General features: G+C 42.8%; 1 protein-coding gene across 2 annotated transcripts in view; it reads left to right on the top strand.

Annotated features, from left to right (window-relative positions):
* Positions 1-4,693: 4,693 nt before the first annotated feature.
* The window catches only part of LOC115469118 (anterior gradient protein 3-like), a 67,182-nt gene continuing 52,589 nt past the window's right edge, over positions 4,694-19,286 (top strand). The window contains exons 1-2 of one of the 2 annotated variants that reach the window (XM_030201457.1): positions 4,694-4,831; positions 5,286-5,366. The gene's annotated coding sequence lies outside the window, so the exon portion shown is untranslated. The remainder of the gene's footprint in view (positions 4,832-5,285; positions 5,367-19,286) is intronic. The other variant, XM_030201449.1, reaches the window with a different exon arrangement.

The raw sequence follows: 19,286 nt of genomic DNA, 5'->3' as shown, positions 1-19,286 counted from the left end.
ACCCGTTGTAACCTGTTTAGGGCCCTTTTACTAAGGCGCGAAGCCATCTACGTGCATCCAGCGCATGTCAATGTGAAACTATCGCCTGGCTACCGTGTGCCCCAGGCAGTAACTCCATTTTTTATGTGCGTCCGATACGCGTGGCAGAAAATATTTTTTATTTTCTACCGTGTGGCGCTAACCGGGCAGTAATCAGCAGTGTACGTGCGCTGATGATTACTGGCCAGTTAATGCGTGAGACCTTACTGCTAAGCCAATGGGTGGCGGTAAGGTCTTAGGGCCAAAATGGATGAGCGCCAATTTTAATTTTGCCACACGTCCATTTTCATCCCCCCCCAAAAGGCCTTTTTTGCAGGCACGCTGAAAAATGGACTTGCGTGCATCCAATACACGCGCCTACAACAGCGAAGACCATTTTTCAGCGCACCTTAGTAAAAGAACCCCTTAGATTCTTAACTGATGGAAGCGGGATGTAAATTCATGGAATATAATAGAAGAAATAGACAGCAGAGAGTTGAGAGTGGACTGTAGGAGAAGAAAGGATAATAGTGAAAAAGAAAGATGATTTATAGAGAAATTAGAGAGAACAAGGAAGAGGAAGAGAGATGAAAAAACTGATGTAGAAAGAAACAGGAGAGATTCAGGGCCCCTTTTTACTAAGCCACGTAAGCATCTAGGCACGCCCAGCACGCGCCAAAATGAAGTTACCGCACGACTACCGTGTGGCTCTTGCAGTAATTTCATTTTTGACGCACATCCGATACACGCTTCTGAAAAATATTTTTTATTTTCAGACATGCGTAACGGACGCGCGCAGGTGATTATCGCCTAGATTCTTTACCGCTAGGTCTATGGCTGGCAGTAAGGTCGCACACCCAAAATGGGCGCACAGCAATTTTGATTTTGCCGCACGTCCATTTTCAGCAAAAAAAGAGGCCTTTTTTACAGGTGCGCTGAAAAATGGATTGGCACGCACCCAAAACCCCCGCCTTCACTACTGTAAGCCATTTTTCAGCACGCCTTTGTAAAAGGACCCCTCAGAGAAGTCATGGGAAAGGCTCTATGAGCTTCCACCAAAAAACGAGGCTCAGTCATTCCACTCTCCGTTATTGCCTGGAGGTCTACACAGCCCCAAACGCAGTACTGGGCATAACTTAACTCTCTCCGATGCTTTCTTCTGGCTTTGCGTGGCATGTTTTCATTCACACTCGATCTTATTTAAAGGCACGTGTGTGGGTATATTTTGGGATTTTTGTATCTTGAAATTTTACCATTATCAGCGAAGATACCAGGCCCCCTAAGTTTTTCTTTTAAGGCTTCTGTTTTAAAGATATAAGAAACATAAGAAAAAAACCAGGCAAAAGGTGGCAGGCTTCGAAGTTTCTGTGCTGAAAAAGTGATGTGTTTTTTAAATAATTAACATGCTGCAGTCTTTCTGGTCTTCTTTGTATTCTTGATTTTCCTGGTTGAGGGCCCACAGTGGAACTTCAGCTTGTGACTCATCAGCAAGTCAAGCAAAAGAGGAACAGAGCTTGAGCTAAAGAAGGAGGAGAAGGAAGAAAGGGGGAAGATTCATATATATTTTTCCTCTTGTTGCTCACTCTGCTCCACTGTGTAGCAAGGTTAGCAAGGTTGCCTCTCTGAAGCTGTAAACTGATAAGTTTAGCCAGAAGTGCAATTCATTCCTAAAAGTTTAGTGCTTGGTTAAGATTTTGTCAAGACAAATGCCCACACTAGCATTTTTCTTTAGCTGATAGATTGCCCTATCTGCCTGCCAGAAACAGGGAAGCTCAGTTTAAGCTCAAATGGCATCCAGTCTGCCCATCCTCACTAACCACTAACTCCTCCTTTTCCTAAGAAATCCCATGTGCCTGTCCCACACTTTCTTACAAAGACAGCATAATAAAGACTAAATGTAATCACTGACCTGTCTATGTATAGACTGAGACAGGCCCACTTTCCACATGCACTCTATTATGTGGACTATAAAAGCTCTTTGGGATTTACTGTACTAATGGACTAAGTTTTAAAGCAGAGAGATTAGCTTGTTTTCATTGTCTCCAGACTGTAACAGACTGAACAATAGCATAGCTGTTTTGCAAAGAGCTAACAGTACTTTATGTTCAGGGCTTGGGAGGAAAGAAAGAGCTCAATGCCTCACTCTGCTCAGATGGTGTAGCCAGTCACTGAAAGGAAGACAAACTCAAAGCTCTCTGTCTGTTTGGAAGCACTGGTATCTCAGTTAAAGAGCGGCACAAAAGAGCCCTTGTATGCTCTGATGACAGACCTCTTTGAAGCTTTTGTATCTTGATTCCCATATCTGGCCATCTTTGGTTAGGAGCAATGCAGGCTGGGAATGGAGGAGGAGAGCAGGAAAATATGTGCTGTTCCAGCATAATTAAAGACCTGGCTAAGGGCCAAACATTAGAGAAATATGTGACCAGTCTAACACTCCACTTGTTTTTCTTTTTGACCAACACGGGAGTTGTCCTGACTGACTGGTGGACAGAAAGAAACTGTCAGTTACTGATGCAAAACAATATGGGGGTAATTGTATTAAGCTGCGCCTATTTCATAAAGACGTGGTGCTGGTGCATATTTCAGTGTATGCATTCCGAACATACATGCATAAATTGCAGTAGTTTATAATCTAAGGGACCCATTTACTAAAGAGCTTTAAGCCATATCAAACACTTAGCATAGGAAAAACAGACCACGGTAAAGCATGTTAAAGTGTTTTGCAGTATTATGCCTGTTTGTATGTGCTAAGTGCGTGTTAGCTCTTTTCTAAAAATATTTTTCTACAGGGAGAGTGTCATTGGTGGTGAGTGGGTGTTTCCAGCTAGCACATTTGCATTAGTGCGCTCTAACTGAATAATGCAGGGTTTATTTATTTATTTATTTGTTACATTTGTATCCCACATTTTCCCACCTATTTGCAAGCTCAATGTGGCTTACGTGATAGTACCATAAAGGTGATCGCCAATTCCGGTATGAACAGGTACAAAGTGATATTGTGGAAGAATGAAGTTCATGTGTAACAGTCCCATTAGGGAATCATAGGGAGGAAGAGTTAGGTTATGTCCAGTACGAAGTTAGGTTTCACTGTGTTGCAGGGTTCAGGCATTTAAGATGGATCGGTAGCATATGCCTTTTTGAACAGGTAAGTTTTTAGTGATTTCCGGAAGTTTAGGTGGTCATACGTTGTTTTCACGGCGTTTGGTAACGTGTTCCATAGTTGTGTGCTTATGTAGGGAAAGCTGGATGCATACGTTGATTTGTATTTGAGTCCTTTGCAGCTTGGGTAGTGGAGGTTTAGGTATGTTTGTGTTGATCGGGTTGTTCGGGTTAACACAGGAACACTTAGGGACCCTTTTTATGTGGCCGCTGGCGGTAGTTCCGGATTGAGCGTGTACCATTTCTGGGGGGGAAAAATAAAAACTCCAGAAATGGTTAGCGCAGCGGTAACCCGGCAGTAATCAAGCATCGCAGCGAGTTGCCTGGTTACTTCCGGGTTACCAAGGGAACCCTTACCACCACCTCAATGGGTGACGGTAAGTGCTCCCTGCTGCATGGCCACGCGGTAAGAGTTATCTTACTGCATGGCCATTGGGGGGGGGCTTTTTACCTGCTGCAGTAAAAAGAGCCCTGCTGCATGAAAAATGGCCTCTGCCGCTACCGCAGCGCCTTTGTTCCTGCAGCTCGGTAAAAGGACCCCTTAGTGCCTCCTAAATAAGAGGTGGTAGGTGCGCCTGCACTATTTTTTTTTTTTTGCAGGTGCCGTGCGCTAACTGGAACATTAGCACATAACTTGCAGAAAGAAAGAAAGGAAGAAAATGCTCACCTTTAATGCCACAGTAAATCTGATCTTAGTGCACGAGAAGTCCCATGTTAGAACACGCTAAGCCCAAATATCACACCACCTTAGTAAAAGGAGCCCTAAAATACCAGCATTTACACATGTTCTTAGTATCTAAAACTAAGTGGTTTCTTATAAGTGATGCCCTATGTGCCAAGACAGACAGATCATCAAAGCAGGGTATACCAGCTCTGTTTCTATACTATAAGTAGCACTAGACGGTAAATGCACCAAACATGTTTTTGTAAAGCTGGTATTTGTTTACCCCATAGCACTGGAAATGCCTTAATGATTTTCAAAACACTACACATCCTATAGGGGTGTAAAATTAAGCACAAAGTAGGGGCAGTGGAACACCTTTATGGCTGAGGAAACCAAACAATCTCTGCCCCCATCATCCAAACTTTCTTTTTCCTAGTTGTATAAAAAGAAAGTGGCTTGGGTCACGGTCTTTGTGGCTCACTCCATCAGCTGTCTATGGAACAATGTGGACTGAGTGGATTGTGCAGGTCTTTATCTGCTGTCGTGTACTGGATAATTTTACACACAGGTGGAGGAGGGGATATGGTTGGGTTTGGAAATATACACTTATTTTGAGTTTTCAAAAATACATGTATTATTTGATATGGAACAATCTGAGGAGCAGATGTATGCGGGTACTTTTTCTTTGTGTGAAATCTTTTTTTATTGGTGAACATGACAAGAGGAAGTATTACACACAAAGCATATGATCAAAACCAGGCTGTTCAACACAAAGAGCACTTCATGATGCAGCAATCATTTTAAACACATATCCCCATTCCTCCCTCCCCCCTCCCAGATGCTGCAAGAGAGAAATAAAAATCAGATTGAGTCAATTTAGAAGACGACTCCTAGGTGCCGGCTGCAGCGTAGACCAGAATCGCTCCCAATAGTGATGAAATCTCCGTCCAGGAGCGGCATAGATCTCCGGAATACTCATGCATTCCATAGGTAACAAATTTATCATTTGGGACCTCCAGGAGGACACTGAGGGAGCAAACAGCTCTCTCCATTGTTGTCAGATGGTTTTCTTTGCTATGAGAATCAGACAACGCGGGTACTTTCTTTTTAAAATAACAGTCTCATATAGCCCAGGGTCTTATACTTCCAAAAACCAGAATTAGAGCAGGTTTTTTTAAGAATAAAAAATCATAGACTTCAGTGGTGGCTTGTTTCATAAGAGCCAAATCAACTCTTTGCTCGCCTTGCCTCTTCACGGGTCTATAATGACTTTAAATTGAAACTCACTTTTGCTGTTTTGTTATAATCTATTTTCATTTTTTTTTAATTTTTTTCACTTATTTATAATTTTAAAACAGATTAGCATCCAAATATTGAATTGCTTAGCTCATATCTCGTAAAGCATTCCAATAATATGTAACTTAGCCTTTGTTTCCTGTTATAGACGATAGGACCGCTGGGCAAAATGCGACATGTTTCGCTTATGCTGCGTCAGGGTCCAGTCCACTGAAAAAACAAATTCAAGGTACTTATGAGTAAGAGAAAAATCAGAATCAAAAATAAGCGTAGTATGCATTTATAACCTACTTACCGCAATGCTCACCATGATATACATCTCACTAAATAGCTGAAACCACAGTTCCCCGCCAATCAAAAAGAAAATAGAAAGGCCAATCAGAAGGCTAAAATGTTTAGTGTCACAATAGGAATCCCCAATTTAATTGGCTGTTAAGTCCCCTAGGGGACAGAGTGTCTAAAGTGTAAATCTAACATTGCGCTTTTTTAATTAAGGCGCTTACAGATATAACCTCCTTCCCGTCCCATTGTGACAGTGTCAATAATTCTCCAGTGTATATCTGATACTGCATGTGCTTTATCCAACCAATGTTGTACCATAGGACCTGTCGGCATTATTGTATTGATTTGGGATTTGTGTTCTGCTAATCTCAATTTTATGGGGCGTGAAGAACGTCCCACATAGATCAGATCGCAAGGACAAATTATAGCATAAACCACATTATCCATCTCACACGTTGAATTAGAACGGGCAACCAAAGTCTTATTTTTACCCGGTTAAGTCCAAGAAATACCGGTAATCGCTGATGTGCACGATTGGCAAATGGGAGCATATATTGTGACCAATCAGCTGAAAAGTAGTGTCATAGTCCAATCATTTGTATTTATAAACCTCCAAAACTGTTTACTACTGATTTGAGTTTCATCAATAAATGGAATGCTATCTACTATAATAAAACGCACCTCCAACGTTCTGAAGCTGACTCCGTGGCTTCAGGGTTCATAAGTTCGTAAGGGTGTCACTTCTCTCTCTGCCCCGCTCTCGCGTCAAAACATGATGACATCGAGGGCGGGTAATCAGAAGGCAGGACTGAGGGAACAAACTCACCTCCAACGTTCTGAAGCTGAGTCCGTGGACGGCCAGGGCTTTCAATAACGCCGCCGCTTCGACGGAGCTAATGGGGACACAGTACAATCGCTGGGTGGCTGGAGGGGGGCAGGGGAGACAGGAGAATAGCTGGGTGGCTGGAGGGGGGGTAGGGGACACGAGAATCACGGTGGCTGGAGGGGGGGCAGGGGAGAGAGAGGAAAATCGCTGGTTGGCTGGAGGGGGGGCCAGGGGAGAGAGGAGAATCGCTGGGTGGCTGGAGGGGGGCAGGGGAGAGAGGACAATCACACACACTCTCTCTCTCACAGACACACTCGCACCCAGTCTCACTCTCTCTCTGTCACACACACACACTCGCACAGTGCTGCCAACCACACAGAGGGGGGAGAGGCAGGGGGTCCTGAGACCACAGGGGAGGGGAGAGGAACGCAGAGGGGGGAGGGGTCCTCAGACCTCAGAGGGGGGAGGGGATCCTGAGACCAGAGGGGGGGGAGAGGGTCCTCAGACCAGAGGAGGAGGGGGTCCTGAGACCACAGAGGGAGGAGAGAGGCATCTCTGTCACACACACACACACTCTCTCTCACAAACACTCTCTCACAGTCAGTGTCTTTCTCTCTCACACAGTCTCTCACACTATCCAGCTTATAATCGAAAGTAATCGCCGGCTATTTCCCGACACAAATCGGGATATGGCCGGCGATTTCGCAAAAGCGGCGAAAAGCATATATTCAAAAGCTACATTTGTGATAGCTTCGCCGCTTTCCCTTCGCCTCGCCGGCGAAAGTTCAAAGGGGTGTGTTGGCGGCGAAGCGAAGGCGGGACATGGGCAGGCTTGGGCGTGGCTACCAGATGGCCGGCTTTCGCGGATAATGGAAAAATAAAACCCGGCGATAAGCAGTATTTCGCCGGGTTTACTTGGTCCTTTTATTTTCACGACCAAGCCTCAAAAAGGTGCCCCAACTGACCAGATGACCACCAGAGGGAATGGGGGATGACCTCCCCTTACTCCCCCAGCGGTCGCCAACCCCCTCCCACACTAAAATGATTAAAATACAAACTTTTTTTACCAGCCTGTATGCCAGCCTCAAATGTCATACCCAGCACCCAGACAGCAGTATGCAGGTCCCTGGAACAGTTGTTGTTGGTTGCAGTGGACTGCAGAAAGGCAGAGCCAGGCCCATCCCCCCCCCTACCTGTTTCACTTGTGGTGGGTAATGTTGAGCCCTCCCAAACCCCCCCAAACCCACTGTACCCACATGTAGGTGCCCCCCTTCAGCCCTTAGGGCTAGGGTAATGGTGCACACTTGTGGGCAGTGGGTTTTGGGGGGATTTGGGGGACTCAGCACACAAGGGAAGGGTGCTATGCACCTGGAAGCTAATTTGGTTGTTTATAAAAGTTGTTTGAAGTGCCCCCTAGGGTGCCCGGTTGGTGTCCTGGCATGTGAGGGGGACCATTGCACTACAAATGCTGGCTCCTCCCACGGCCAAATGCCTTGGATTTCACCGGGTTTGAGATCACCGGCAGTTTTTTCCATTATTGCGGAAAAACAAAAGTGGCGATCTCAAACCCGGCGAAATCCAAGGCATTTTGCCGGCCCACACCATATTATCGAAAAAAAAGATGGCCGGCCATCTTTTTTGAAAATACGGTTCCGGCCAGCTGTTGCGCCGCCGCCAAAATAGATCGCCGGCGACCTATTTCACCGGCGACGTTCGATAATGCCCCTCTATGTCTCACACTGTATATCACATTCACTTTCTATGTGTCACAGTCACTCTCACACACTCTTGGTCTCACACACTCAGTCTCATACACTCGGTCTCACGGAGAGTCTGTATCGCACACATACTCTCTCACACTCTCTCTCACACACACACTCTCTTGCACACTGTGTGAAACACACTCTCACAGTCACTGTGTCTCACATACGCACTCGCACACACTCATTCAAACACGCACCCAGACTCACTCTCTCTCTGTCACACACACACACTCGCACATTCACTCTCTCTCTCACAAAGTCACTCTCACACACACTCTCTCAAACATACACACTCCGAGGAAAACCTTGCTAGCGCCCGTTTCATTTGTGTCAGAAACGGGCCTTATTTACTAGTTTTAAATAAATGTAGCAAGGATCTTATGTTATTGACCATGGAGTTCACGTCATATCTGGCGGTAAGTGCTCCAGAGCTAACCTGGCGGTAACCGGGCAGTACATGGTACTGCCAGATTACCACGGGTACAAACGGCACTACAAAAATATTTTAAAATTGGTTAGCTTATTGAGGTCCTCTTTTACAAAGCTGTGCTACCGATTCTCGGTGCAGCAAATGAGAGGAAGCCCATTCAATTCCTATGGGGCATATATACTATCCGCCTTATTTTCGAAAGAGAAAGTCGCCCATATTTTGACCCAAATCGGAAGATGGGCGTCTTTCTCCCTTGGGCGCCCAAATTGGTATAATCGAAAGCAGATTTTGGGCGTCTTCAACTGCAATCTTTCGCGGAAACAGCCAAAGTTGACAGGCGTGTGTCGGAGGCATGGTGAAGGCGGGACTGGGGTGTGTTTATTGGCCGAGGAGAGATGGGCGTCCTCGGCCGATAATCGAAAAAAGAAAGGCATTTTTAGCGTGAATTTGGGTCACTTTTTTTGGACCCTTTTTTTTCACGAACAAGTCCCATAAAAGTGCCCTAAATGACCAGATGACCAGCGGAGGGAATCAGGGATGACCACCCCTTACTCCCCTAGTGGTCACTAACCCCCTCCCACCCAAAAAAAAACAACTTTAAAAACTTTTTTTTTCCAGCCTGTATGCCAGCCTCAAATGTCATACCCAGGTCCATTACAGCAGTATGCAGGTCCCTGGAGCAGTTGTTAGTGGGTGCAGTGGACTTCAGGCAGGTGGACCCAGGCCCATCTCCCCCCTACCTGTCACACTTGTGGTGGTAAATGGGAGCCCTCCAAACCGCCCCCAAAACCCACTGTGCCCCCCTTCAGCCATAAGTGCTATGGTAATGGTGTAGAGTTGTGGGGAGTGGGTTTTGGGGGGGATTTGCGGTGCTCAGCACCCAAGGGAAGGGAGCTATGGACTTCAGAGGTAGTTAACTTTTTTTTTAATTGTTACAAGTGCCCCCTAGGGTGCCCGGTTGGAGTCCTGGCATGTGAGGGGGACCAGTGCACTACGAATCCTGGCCCCTCCCATGACCCAATGCCTTGGATTTGTTTGTTTTTGAGCTGAGCGCCTTTGGTTTCCATTATCACTGAAAAACGATATCGCCCAGCTCAAATCCGCACAAATCCGATGCATTTGGCTGGCACAAACCGTATTATCGGAAAAAAGATGGACGCCCATTTATTTCGAAAATATGGTGACGCCCCCTCACGTACCCGTTCTTGAAGATAGACGCCCATGGAGATGGGCGTTCACGTTCGATTATGCCCCTCCACGTAAACTGCTTTGAATATAGTTGCAAAAACCACAGAAAGGTGGTATATCAAGTCCCATTCCCTTTCCCCTGCAAGCCCACAAGTTAGCTGGTTTGGCTCAGGTGCTAACCACAAATATTCAGTGTGCTAATCAATTAAATGCCGCTGAATATTTGTGATAAGGGAATAGGATTTGATATACCACCTTCCTGTGGTTATAATCAAAGTGATTTACATATTATATACTGATATTTATTTTGTTCCTGGAGCAATGGAGGGTTAGTCACAAGGAGCTGCAGTGGGAAAGTGATTTCAGCGGCCAAGAGCCTCTCCGGGCTGTTTAAATCACTTTAAATATCAGGTGGTATAATTCTATTCTCTGTTGTTCCATTGTTCTCTGTCTATAAGCCAGTAAAGTTGTCCTTTTGCATAGAGAATTGATTTCTGGTGTCTAGAGTAGAGAGGTGTGGTAGCCGTGTTAGTCCACTCTTAAAGGTTATCAATAGAAATAAAACAAAATAAAACATGGAAAAGAAAATAAGATGATACCTTTTTTATTGGACATAACTTAATACATTTCTTGATTAGCTTTCGAAGTTAGCCCTTCTTCTTCAGATCAGAAATAAGCAAATGAGGTAGCAGATAGTGTATATATAAGAGAAACATCAAAGCATTACTTTTGACAGTCTGACAGAGTGGGAGGGTGGGGGTATGCATGGGGACATCAAAGCATTTCATTGATATTCTAACAGGATGGTGTGGGAAGGTGAGAGGAGGGTGATAAACAGAGAAATAAACAGAGAAATACAACTTTATGGTTTATAATGGGCTAGAAAACCCAGATCCTTATTAAGTCCTGTCTGTTGGGTGTCAAAATATTCAATCATTCTGACTTCAAAGGTCTTACGTTCTTGTATTGTCTAGAGGAAACGTTAATTTGTTGTTGTTGTTATTATTATTTTGATTAGGATTTATTTACCGCCTTTGTGAAGGAATTCACTCAAGGTGGTGTACAGTAAAAATAAATCAAACATAAGCAATAGGCAATTACAGCAGTAAAAATATTCAAATAGCAATGCAAAGTATAGCATAGTCTACTTACAATGCCAATACAATACGTAATAGAACATTTTAATTGATAGTGAAGAGTAAAGCAACGATGTAACATACAGATAGGTAAGAGAGTAAGAAGAATTAGAAAGTAAGGTGACCGATTTAAAAGAAAGTTGTACATGAGGTCAGAGAGATGGTTAAAAATTATCTCCGTTAGGGTAGGGGTGGATAAACATGTCCTGCTGCAGTATGTGCAGCCCAAGTCAATCCTTGTGTGTGTGAGTGAAACTAACAAGTTAGTTACTTCTTCCATTAAAGGCCTGGTTGAAGAGCCAAACTTTCACCTGTTTCCTGAAGTAGAGAAAATCTTGTGTTAAGAGGAGCATTTCAGGTAGTGCATTCCAGAGTGTGGGGGCTTCTCTGGAGAAGGATCACTTCCGGGTATCACATTATGTAATATCTTTTTATGGGCTTATATAGACACTTCTTCCTCTTCGGAAAAATCTGTTTATTCCCATATTGCAAAAAGCCTGCTAACTGGAAGGCACTCATAAAAACAATATTTGCACAATGTACAGCTCTTTTTATGGAGAACTTCCTGAGTATGCTTATCCTCTTTTGGGCCAACAAACAATATCAGATTTATTTCTTGCCAATTACACAGTCATTAATTATTCTGAGTATTGCTAAATGTGTCTAGTAAGGATTAAGTGATATATCCTTGTTACTTAAGTTTTTTGTTGAACTAAGTTTATGGGCATTCTTCTGGCTGACCTTTTTGAGAATTCTTTGGTCAGATATAAATATCATCATCATCATCATCATTGTTTGTACTCTAGTGCCCTCTGCTGGCAAAATTACTGACACACAAGCACCTAAATTCATATCTGTTTAGTCTTATCTACAGAGACCCAGCCAATCCAATGGATTTGTGCGTGTGTGTGTGTGTTTGTTTGTTTTTTACATTTCCTGCTCTAATATCCAAGGTGCTAAACGTCTTCTGTACTGACAGAGTTTGTTTAGCAAAAGAACATTATGAAGAAAGAGATCATGATGAATTCTACAGATTTGCTTTAGAACAACAAAAAATGTACTTCTCAGGCAGTGTTTCTGAGTAACTGACCACTGAAAGTATATGCCTACGCTGATTAAATAAAATTTAAGTGTACATGGAAATTAGAAAGACAATTCTCACAATGGCAGTGCTAACTTGCCAATATAGCTATCCAGTTGCTGGTTCTAGATAACTTCCAGCAGCCACCCAGGACCTGGATATTCAGTCTCAGAAGCCAGATGTGACCCAGTACTGAAGATCCAGGTATAAATCCTGCAGTTGCCAGTGTTTAAAAAAATGCTGACTGCCACAGACTGAATATTGCCCATACGATTACTATTTCAGGTGCTTGCATTTCCCAAAAAAATGTGATGACATAAAATTATAAGGTACCAGGGGGGCATATGAAGTAGAGGTGGGAATAAGGCTTCAATGGAACTCTCCTTCCTAACTTGATGATGCTGGTCTAAATTTACATTTTATGACTTGGAGGTGGGGGGAGAGACCTAGGTTTGGTTGAGGTTCCTTAGGGTGGTGGGGGGATGGGTTTGAGTTGGGAGAGAGCTAAGGAGACTTGTATGGTTTGTGAGCTACTGAATGGTCAGAGTGTGCTTTTTAAAAGCTAAATCACCTTGTTCCACAACTGTATTTGAGGAAGATATGGGTAGGGGTGGAATGGAGAGGGGTTTAGTTGGGATTGGGGGTGTATGCTTTAAAGACATTTGTGACTGCAGTAGTTACTGTTTAATGACTGTTTTGTTGCTTTATTACTAGTAAAACAATTTATGATACGGGGTGGGGAGGGGGGAGGATAGTTAGGGGTTGAGTTGATAACTATAAAGGAAAACTTTGAACTGATATGTGTTGGTTTGCTCATTGTATACAACACTTTAGTAACAGACCCTCCCCCTCCCTTGTTTAAGAGGTCAAGTAGGTGCCTACTTAGGCGCTCTTTCATAAAGACACATACACGCCTATGTATCATAAGATACTACTGTAAGCAGCAGAATTCACACCTGCACTGCAGGAATGAACATTTACACTTGCTTCACAGCAGGTGTAAATATCCACTCCTGGATTATTTAAGCGTGTGTGTAAACTAGCCTATTTTAGAATATAGGAACATAAGAGTTGCCGTACTGGTTCATTTAGCTCAGAATCCTGTTTCCAACAGTAGCCAGTCCTGGTCACAAGTACCTGTCAGAATCCCAAAAAGTAGCAGATTCCAGGCTACTTAACCTTATGGATAAGCAATGGCTTTCTAGAAAAAAAAACACAAAAAACAAAGAAACAGAGAAAAATGAAGGCAGATAAAAACCATATGGCCTATCCAGTCTGCCCATCCATGCCATCTACTATCCATTCCTCTCCCTTAGTGATCCTCTGTATTTGTCCCAAGCTCTCTTGAATTCAGATACTGTTTTCATCTCTATCATTTCCACTGGGAGTCTGTTCCACAAATTCAACACCCTTTCCGTGAAGACCATAAGAATATAAGAATAGCCATACTGGTTCAGGCATTAGGTAGACTCAGGGGGCCTATCGCGATGGTGTGGGAAGAGGTTGTATGGGGATATTTCTTGATCAGATCAAAAGGGAGGGCTGTTTGGGGGGAGGGGAATTGGAAAGGGAGGCATGGAATGAATGGGGATTAGTTTAAAAGTTCTATTTTAACCTCTGAAAGAGTTTTGGAGAGTTTGCAGAACATCTAAAGAAGAGATTACAAGATCTTCAGGAATTCAGCTCACTTCCTCTGGACCTCCTAAAAATAGTCATGGAAAAAGAATATTCTCTGCTGCTTAAAAAGGATTTCCTCAAACTGTATTGCACAGTCCCAAACTTTAACTATATCAACTTTGTTGAACAGCCAGATAAGGACAATGCAAAACTGAGCACCGCAGCCGGGGAAGCCACAAGGATGCAATTGGTTTGTCCAATTTTAATTCATCCCTAAAGGCAGATATCCACACACTGGCCAAAAAAAGCAGTAGCATTGGTACCCTTCTTTCTTTCTGGGAACTTGACCCTCAGATATTTAAACCCCACATTATACCAGCAACATGAGTTCAATATGGCTAACAATACAGTTAGTCAAGGCTAAAGTACACAAAACAAATTGAATACAACTACATCATACAATATTATAGAGAATAAAAGACACTACAATGCCTGGATCAGACAGGGAGACAGAAAGGTTAAAGCGATCAGATCAGCCTAAACAGGAAGTTCAGGGACTGCTTCCAGAAATCTGCTGATGTCTTTAGCATTTTTCAAAATGTCATATAATCACATTGACCATGGACAGATTTAGGTAAGGAGTTCCAACATTTAGTGCCCTGATAAGCAAATCCCACTTCAAGAACTGACTTTTATGCAATTTTCTTAATGCTTGGATAGTGTCAGTGTAAATAACTCCTTGCCCCTAGAACGGCATTTCGTGGTGGAAGGTCAACAAGAGGTTGCATATAGTCAAGGGACATACCGAATAATATCTGGTAGATAAGAACATAAAGTTTGAAAGTGACCCTAGCTTTAACTGGAAGCCAGTGACGCTTAGATAACAACGGTAATGCCTTATGAAAATGAGAAACTTTACAGACAAGCCTAGCTGCTATGTTTTGGGCAATTTGGAGTTTCTTCAGCAACTGTTTCCTACACCCAGCATAGATCGCATTCTTGCAAGAGCTACAATTCTCCATATCATCATGCTTGCCAACAATTTTAACCAAGCATTCCTTAAGCAGCTTTCCACCAGGCATCCATGAGTGAAAGTTTTAGTCCCTTCCATTCTCATGACCATTTTGGAAATATTGGATGGGTTCTCTTGCACTGAGGCCACCAATTTACTACTACTACTACTACTACTTAGCATTTCTATAGCGCTGCCAGGGTTACGCAGCGCTGTACAAGTTTAAACATGGGGAAGGACAGTCCCTGCTCAAGAGAGCTTACAATCTAAAGGTAGTCCCCTTATCCATCACAATCTCCAACTTGATGTTACAGGTGAGTGTTGGAGAAAGACTAAATCATCTTCTGAAGCATTCCTATGTAGTGGACACTTACCATTCCTATTTGGTGGCTGAGTCCTCCATCAGGCTCAATTTATTTAATGCTATTTTTCCCTAATGTTTGGATTTGAATGATCTGAATCTACCCAGAATGTCCAGCAAAGATCTTACAACCTCTTCTTTAGATGTTCTGCAAACTCCCCAAAGCAGAACTTCAATGATATGGTCAAGGGAACACCTCATTCCTACATCTGCATTCATAACACATCATATGGGACTTGGTGCCACCATTTCTGAAGCAAAAGCATTCCTGCCCACAGTACCACACTAGTTTGCTCCAATAGATGGGGGGTGAGGACTTTTTTTTAACAAGGATCTGGTGGAGGAGTACCCTTTATTTTCAAATAGGAGTATTTAGATTGAGGCTGGGTTTGGGTTTGAGGGGGTTCTGGACATATTTGTAAAGGAATCATAGGATAGGGACCAATGCATTTTGCATAATAATGAACTGCTTTGCTTCCATTTTCATGTGATGCAGCTCATTATTTCTTACCATGTGCTGGGCCACATTTTCATGTGTTATAATAAAATACAATTCAATATTTATTGCATTTGTTAGGTGCAACATGGTTTTAGCATGTGTAAATTGTTCTTTAATGTGTACTATTGGCTTAGAAAACAGACCTCAGAGCTGTCTATATGTAATACCGTTGTAATCTAAGTAAATTCATTCTCTCCCCTTTAATGGTTATGGAATGTTTCCTTTATTTTAATGAAAATCAAAATATTCCTTTCTATGGATGAAACTCAACTAAGATTATTTTCATTCCATATAATATCAGAAGCCAGCAGGTGGCAGTCTCACCTTTAATTTCAACAAAATGCTTCTTTGAAAATTAAGCAGCTAATTTTCTAGCTTTTCTGGGAAAGTAAAAAACTGATATGTATTTTTCAGGCTCTAGAGATAATCATGTATGTTGATTCTTACCTCATATCATGTCCTGACTGTTATTTGAACAGAAAGAAACATTATAGGCAGATTTCAAGCATTATGAGCTCCTGATGAAGAAGTGATACAAGGCTCCTTGTTGAGCCCTGAATGGGAGACTTCCAGAATTAGCTGCTTGGCTGTTCTTCAGCTAAGTGCTTGCTGTGCTATTGAGTTTTTTTGAGACTATGGGGCTCATTTTCAAAGCACTTAGATTTACAAAGTTCCTTAGCGACTAAAGTCAATGCTTAAGTAGAGGAGGCATTGATATGAGCCCCTTATTGCTAATAAGGCACTGCACTAGGAAGTGCTGGTCACGTTATTACTGAGGACATCATTCCCTCTCATACATATTATTAAAATAGTGATATCATTATTTCATTTAAGTGACATTATATCTCCATTTGAAAATTTGAAGAGTTGTTTTAAGGGTGATGTGGAGGGGCATAATGGAAGGGGATGCCCAGGTTTTCTTGAGGACGTCCTCGCAAAACGTCCCAATGGAGGGGTGGGGAAACCAATATTATCGAAACAAGATGGATGTCCATCTTTCGTTTCGATAGTACAGTCGGGGACGTCCAAATCTTGAAATCTAGGTTGTACTTAGACATGGTCGTCCCTAGACTTGGTCGTTTCTGATTTTCGGCGATAATGGAAACCAAGGACGCCTATCTCAGAAACGACCAAATGCAAGCCCTTTCTTCATGGGATGAGCCAGCATTTGTAGTGCACTGGTCCCCCTGACATGCCAGGACACCAACCGGGCACCCTAGGGGGCACTGGAGTGGACTTCATAAAATGCTCCCAGGTACATAGCTCTCTTACATTGTCTGCTGAGCCCCCCAAACCCCCCTAAAACCCACTACCCACAACTGTACACCACTACCATAGTCCTTATGGGTGAAGGGGGCACCTAGATGTGGGTACAGTGGGTTTGTGGTGGGTTTTGGAGGGCTCACTGTTTCCTCCACAAACATAACAGGTAGGGGGGGGCCGGGGTCCGCCTGCCTGAAGTGCACTGCACCCACTAAAACTGCTCCAGGGAACTGCATACTGCTGTGATGGACCTGAGTATGAAATCTGAGGCTGGCATAGAGGCTGGCAAAAAATATTTTTAAATATATTTTTTGAGAGTGGGAGGGGGTTAGTGACCACTGCGGGAGTAAGGGGAGGTCATCTCCGATTCCCTTTGGTGGTCATCTGGTCATTTCGGGCACCTTTTTGTGCCTTGGTCAAAAGAAAAACAGGACCAGGTAAAGTCGTCCAAGTGCTCTTCAGGTACGCCCTTTTTTTCCATTATGGATCGAGGACATCCATGTGTTAGGCACGCCCAAGTCCCGCCTTTGCTACTCCTCCGATATGCCCCCTTGGACTTTGGACGTCCCTGTGATGGAAAGCAGTTAGGGATGTCCAAAATCGCTTTCCATTATACCGATTTGGATGACCCTGTGAGAAGGACGCCCATCTTCTGATTTGTGTCTGAAGATGAGCGTCCTTCTCTTTCGAAAATAAGCCTGATAATATCTCTCTTCAATCAGAATTTAATTGGTGGAATAAAAAGTCGAATGAGAATATTAACTTTTCAAAGTAAATGAAAAGTACATTGAACACTGTATAAGAGGTCTTAAGTGCAAGCTAATTTTTAATCCTGATGGGTGTAATTTTAAAATGTCCACAGATAAAAATAGTGTTTTAGGTGCAAAAATAGCCTTTTCCAAAATTGCCCCTAGTATATATACTTAAAATTATACACACATGTTTATCCAACCAGAGGCAGGGTTTGGGCTTATGTACATATTTTCTAAAATGCACATGTATGTTTGCATAATGAACAAGTTAACGTGTATGCCTCAGAGCAGGTTTAATGTGTACATGTCATGCACTTTCCACAAAAAAAGAAAAATATAATCCCACAAAATTCAAAAGATTACAAAAACAAAAACTCACAATGGGATTGACCAAACAGACAAAGCTGTATGGTCCAATATATGAAGTCCTTTATTGGGGCTAAAAAATAAATTACCACACAATGGAATGGTAAAGGTTGAGTTTCAGCGCTGTCACCTTCATCAGGAGTCCATTGAAAAGTGTGTGGATTTCATATGGTTTTGAATAGAAATCAAACAAAATAAAACATGGAATAGAAAATAAGATGTGAACTAACACGGCTACCACACTCCTCTACTTAATATGGTTTTGAAAAACAGCAAAAAAAAGTCACTTCAATAGCAAATATCTTCTTGTGAAAACCGCAGCTGAGGACTGCATATATTGGATCACCCAGCTTCATCCGTTTGGTCATTCCTACTGTTTTTTGTTTCATAGTTTTTTTTGTCTATATGCACTTTCCGTCAGGTAATTTTTTACATTTTTCCCTTTTAACATTGTTGCAACTTATGCACATATCTTTGCAGAAGTTAGGCACTTGTTATAAAATTATTCTCTGCATCTTGTTGAGTTATGCTCTATCCTCTAAATTCTATATATGGCGCCTTAACTTGTGAGCACTAATATGGCTGCATGGCCAAATTGCACGCACAACTTAATTGATTAACAAGCCAATCAGTGCTGATAATTGGTACTTAACAACCAACTAGTGACACTAATTGGCTTTAATTAGAATGTACACGCACAACTCAGAGAGGTTCTGGTGGGTCCTCTTAAAGATTTGTTTAATAAATCCTTGGAGACGGGAGAGGTTCCGTAGGATCGGAGAATGGCAGTTGTGGTCCCTCTTCACAAAAGTGGTGATAGGGAAGAAGCTGGAAACTACAGGCTGGTAAGCCTCAATTTGGTTATTGGAAAAGTAATGGAAGCGATGCTGAAGGAAAGGATAGTGAATTTCCTGGAAGTCAATAAGTTGCAAGATCTGAGACAACATGGCTTTACCAAAGGGAAATAGTGCCAAACGAATCTCATTGAATTCTTTGACTGGGTGACCAGAGAATTAAATCAGGGACGTGCTATAGACGCAATCTACGTAGATTTCAGCAAAGCTTTTGACATGGTTCACCACAGGAGGCTCTTAAATAAACTGGACAGGCTGAACCTGACGTGGTGAACTGGATTAGGAACTGGTTGATAGACAGACGCCAGAGGGTGGTGGTTAATGGAATTCGCTCGGATGAGGGAAAGGTGAGTAGTGGAGTGCCTCAGGGATCGGTGCTAGGGCCGATTCTGTTCAATATATTTGTGAGTGACATTGCCGAAGGGTTAGAAGGTAAAGTTTGTCTTTTTGCGGACGATACTAAGATTTGTAACAGAGTGGACACCCGGGAGAGAGTGGAAAACATGAAAAAGGTTCTGCGGAAGCTAGAAGAATGGTCTAAGGTTTGGCAATTAAAATTCAATGAGAAGAAATACAAAGTGATGCACTTATTATTATTTTTATGTATTGCATTTGTATCCCACATTTTCCACCTCTTTGCAGGCTCAATGTGGCTTACAATAAGTCATGATAGTGGAAATGAGAGGAGAGTAGACATTTGGTGTTACAAAAGGAATTGG

The sequence above is a fragment of the Microcaecilia unicolor genome, chromosome 1 (assembly GCF_901765095.1).
Source record: "Microcaecilia unicolor chromosome 1, aMicUni1.1, whole genome shotgun sequence".
NCBI classification, from domain to species: domain Eukaryota; kingdom Metazoa; phylum Chordata; class Amphibia; order Gymnophiona; family Siphonopidae; genus Microcaecilia; species Microcaecilia unicolor.
This window is presented reverse-complemented; position numbering and strand designations above follow the sequence as displayed.